Source organism: Myotis brandtii, unplaced genomic scaffold (assembly GCF_000412655.1).
Source record: "Myotis brandtii unplaced genomic scaffold, ASM41265v1 scaffold18, whole genome shotgun sequence".
Lineage (NCBI taxonomy): Eukaryota > Metazoa > Chordata > Mammalia > Chiroptera > Vespertilionidae > Myotis > Myotis brandtii.
The window spans coordinates 13,692,447-13,697,076 of NW_005356674.1; the positions used below are offsets into that span (position 1 = coordinate 13,692,447).

At 38.8% G+C, this 4,630-nt stretch overlaps 1 long non-coding RNA gene across 1 annotated transcript; it reads right to left on the bottom strand.

Annotated features, from left to right (window-relative positions):
* Positions 1-1,029: 1,029 nt before the first annotated feature.
* LOC106725673 lies at positions 1,030-3,786 on the bottom strand. Its single transcript, XR_001361603.1, has 2 exons — positions 3,702-3,786; positions 1,030-1,497 (listed from the first exon to the last, which is right to left on the bottom strand). It is a non-coding gene; the product is annotated as an uncharacterized LOC106725673 (long non-coding RNA).
* Between the last annotated feature and the right edge of the window lie 844 nt (positions 3,787-4,630).

Here is a 4,630-nt window from a genome sequence, read left to right on the forward strand (position 1 = left end):
TTTTCTCCTATACCACACATACCTATGGTAAAGTTTAATTTATAAATTAAGCATAGTAAGAGATTAACAACAATAACTAACAAAACATAAACCAATTATAACAATATACTGTCATAAAAGTTATATGAATGTGACCTCTCTCTCTCTTTCAAAATATCTTATTGTACTATATTCACCTTTTCATTAAAGAAAGTGCTTTATGGCTTCTTTTTGGTGTATCTGAATTGCCAGCATCACTAAGTTTGCACTTTGGGGTTGTTACTACGTAAAGTAAGGGTGACTTGAACATAAGCACTGTGATACCATGACAGCCAACCTGATAATCAAGAAGGCTACTGACTACCAATCATGTTTAAATTAACTGCCAAACCACTAGATGAAGGCTGTGCATACATTTTGTAGTATTTTCCAAATTTGAATGATTGGTAGTAGCTATCTGGAATAGGGAGTTTAATTATATTTTAATTTTTTCAGAAGGAATTTAAAGCCATGTCTTGGTCAGAGGGAGAAAATATACAGGAGGATTAGTCATGTATTTGCCCTCACTAGACTTGGTAAAACTACTAGTTAAAAACAAAACAAAACTATAAATGATTTTTTAGAACTTACTAATTATTTCAAAAGACCAGGTTGATCTATATATGTCTATTTTAAATATTAACAAAGAGGGAGAATATCTAAAGAAAGAATGATATTCCTGAGTCTGAAGAAAAAGTGGGAAAGAATCCTGTTAATAAAATGTACCCTTATGGTTGAAAAGGCAAATGTTATAGTTATTAATGATAATCCTGTAACAACAGGACAGTTAAAGCAAATTTGTGTCTCTGTATCAGACTTTGAGTTAAAAAGTCATCAATATTGCAAATAATTGTCTATTGATAGAAATACTTCAAAATTAAAATAATAAGGCAATCAATTAATAATTGGGTTATTTTCTTACCAACATATCTCCTCCATGAACTCTCTTTGCAAAATAATTACGAATATGTTCAGCTGCTAAGAACAAAAAAATCGAATTCTTGTTTTAAATAAAAGTTTCTTTTATTTATACAGTAAGAAGCTGGTAGGCAACGATTGCTGGCATTGGTTCAACCACTAACAATGATCCCAAGAATCAGCTCTTCCTAGCGTTCTGCTTTGTCATCTTGAATGTGTTGGATTTTACTCTCATGCTTGTCCCTAAATGGTTATAACAAACCAAAGCATCATGTCAACATTCCAAAAAATGACGTACAAGGCAAAATTCCTCCTCCTAAGAAGGCTTAGTCTTTTTATTTTGAATAGTATGCCTCTTTGCAGCAAATTTTTCCTTACATCTCTTTAGCCAGAACAGGACACCTGTGCATCTTTGGGCCCATCATTGGCAAATAGGAATGATCATAACTGGTTTTATTCCCTGAGGATGGGAGGTGCTTCCCTTTCTAGTCATCAGGAGATCTTCGCCCACTTCCTCAACATAAAAGTGGCACAGTGGCTGTGAGCAATAAACACCGTCATCTGCAAAGGGCACAGATATTTTAGGGGATTCAGAATAATATCATTTGAATCAAAGCATGATTTTCTTGTTGAAATAGCTTAGGGTAAATACTTGCCAAATTCGTAAAGTTTGAAATACAGAGTTGGTTCTTCCAAACAAAAATAGGTAAAGGGCTATTTTATCAAGCTATTGTTAGAAAAGATGAATCATCATAGCATTAGCCTGTATCATCTAAAAAATCCTAAACTAAGTCTAAATAAAAGTAAGCTAAGACTAAATTGGTCGGTTTCCATATAAAAAAAAACAAACCTTGACTAAAATGTTGGTTATTTTTGATGTTATATTTTTTCTCATAGTGCCAGACACTGTTTCAAAATTAAGACTATATTTTACCGCAGTGCATGACACAGAATGGTAGTTGGCAGTGCTGTGTTTCTGGGAGAATGCGTCAGAATGATCCCTAATTCCTTCTTTTAAATTAAAAGAAAGTTATTTTCATTGCTCAACCTGTCCTCCCATTTGGCAACCATCAGTTTCTTCTTTTTGTTTCATTTATTCATTTTTTGTTTTTTAGATTCTACCTATAAGTGAAATCATATGGTGTTTGTCCTTGTCTGACTTATTTCATTTAGTATAATACCCTGTAAATCCATCCATGTAGTTCAAAATGGCAAGCATATATATATATATATATATTTCACATTTTCATCTATCTATTTGCTGGACATCTAGGTTGCTTTCATATCTTGGCTATTTCTAATAATGCTGTAGTGATCATAGGGGTGCATATATATTTTTGAATTAGTGCTTTTGTTATCTTTAGATAAATACCCAGAAGTGAAATTGATGGATTTTGTTGCAGCTCTATTTAAAATTTTTTAAAGAATCTCTCTAGTGGCTTTACTAATTTACAATCCCACCAACTGTGAATGAAGGTTCCCTTTTCTCCACATCCTCACCAGCATTTGTTATTTGTTGCTTTATTAATGACAGCCATTCTGACAGCTGTGAGGTGTTATATCATTATGGTTTTAATTTGCATTTCCCTGGTGATTAGTGATGAGCATTAGCCATTCTGATAGCTGTGAGGTGATATATCATTATGGTTTTAATTTGCATTTCCCTGGTAATTAGTGATGAGCATCTTTTCATATGTCTATTAGACATAAGTATGTCTTCATTGGAGAAATACCTCTGCAGGTCCTCTGCCCATTTCAATTGGCTTCCAGGGGGTGGGTTATACAGGGAAAAAAATCATTAATCATGGCGACTTAGGGAGTTAGGGTCCTGGTCTCTACTGATTGGTCAGTGCTAGGGCAGGGTAGTTGATGAGTGCATTTGGTCCTTATGTCAGCCATGGCATCACTTCATCTGGTTTGAATGCTTTCCTGGTTCTGGAGCTGAAACACAACTGAGACCTAGATGTTATCTCTAGTTTGACTGAAACGCTGTCTCAGGGGTCAATACACATGAGCCTTTGTTCCTAAGATTGTTTGATGTTGACCAGACCCGCATGGTCTTGAGGGCTTAATGATGATGGGAATGGACATGCGAGGGAGAAGGATTCAGGTGAGTCAGGGTGCTGGGTGAGGCCAGTTTGAGTCAACAGGAAAGAAAGGAGAAAATGTCATATTAAAGAAACGAAGTTGTCTACGGGGTTACAAAGTTCTCCCTAAGTTCGGCTATTCTCCTTTCAAGTTTGGTGAGCATCTTTATGTCTGTTTCTTTGAATTCTTTATTAGGCAAATGACTTATCTCCTTTTCTTCAGGATTCCCCATCCCACCCCCTAGAGATTTTACTTGTTCTTGCATTTGAGAGCTATTTTTCTTTGTTTTTTTTTTTCATTTTGTTTGACTTCGTATATTTGTTTCTATGAATTAGGCAAATAGCTATCTCTTCCAGTCCTGAAAAAGTAGCCTTACATAGAAGCAGCCCCTGTATAGGCTGTGTGTGCCGGGTGGTGTTGCCAGGCTGGCAGCAGCTGAATGGTTGCCTAACGTGTCTGGAGCACTGGCCTATGGAGCTGGATCAATTCTAGGTGGGAAGCCAGGTGGAGGAAGTAAGGCCCTGGTGAGCCTGGCTTGCACTCTTTGTTTGGGCCAGAAATGGGCTTGGGTGGTGTGTCTGGGAATGCGCTGCCGCAATCCTGCAGGAAGTCCAGGGCACCTGGAGAATGCCCCGCCCACTGTGAAAGTGGAGGGGACCGGAAACCTTGGCACTCACCAAGTCCTCTGATCTGGGAAATTCCTGCGGTCCCTGGAGAGCTCCTGCTGCTCCCCAGCCTTCTCTCTACAGTCTCTGTCTTGCTTGTTGCACAGAAAGTGGTCTTATCTAAAAGCTACCTCTGTGTCGGCTTTATGGGCTAGGTAGTTTTGGGAAGCAGGTTGGAGCAGGGCAGGCACATATGGTGCTTGGGACACTGGCCTGCGGGGCTGGAGTGGCTCCTGGCAGGGAGCCCAGATGTGTGTGGGACACCCTGTTGTTCCTGCCTGCTCTCTTTGTTCAGAGTCAAAAGGCTCCAGGCAATGTAGCTGGGAACAAAATGTGATGGGAAACTGGGAGGATCTTGCAGGTAGGCCAAAGCACAGAACAGAGCTCTCGTCTGCCCAGTCAACGTGGAGTGGGGCATAAGCCAGCGATTTTCAACCTTTTGCATCTCATGGCACACATAATCACTAAAATTCTGCAGCACACCGAAAATATATATATATATATTTTTTTTATTTTGGCCCATCTGACCAAAAAATGGGTATAATTTTGGTTCATTCACACCAGACAGCTATTGTTGTGTTGGTTGTTGTCATTTTTTACTTGACAATTTAAGGGAAAAGAGGTCAGTGCCCCTGACTAAATAGTCAGGTATTACAGGTTTTAAAAATCCTTGCAGCACACTGGTTGAAAATCACTGACATAAACAACGGTGCTCCTGGAGGTCCCACAGCTCCCTAGCCTTTTCTATTCAGTCTCTTTCTCTCGTTTGTTGTTCAGAAGCTGTTTATTCAGCCCTCAGTTGCACTGCAGGTGTAATTGCTTCCCATATACATGTACATTTGAGTGTGCACATGGGAGGGGGCAAGTTCAGCGTCCTCCTATGCCATAGCCTTCTTGGATATTCGCTTTCTTCAGATTTTGAAAACTGGGTGCTAAGTCTG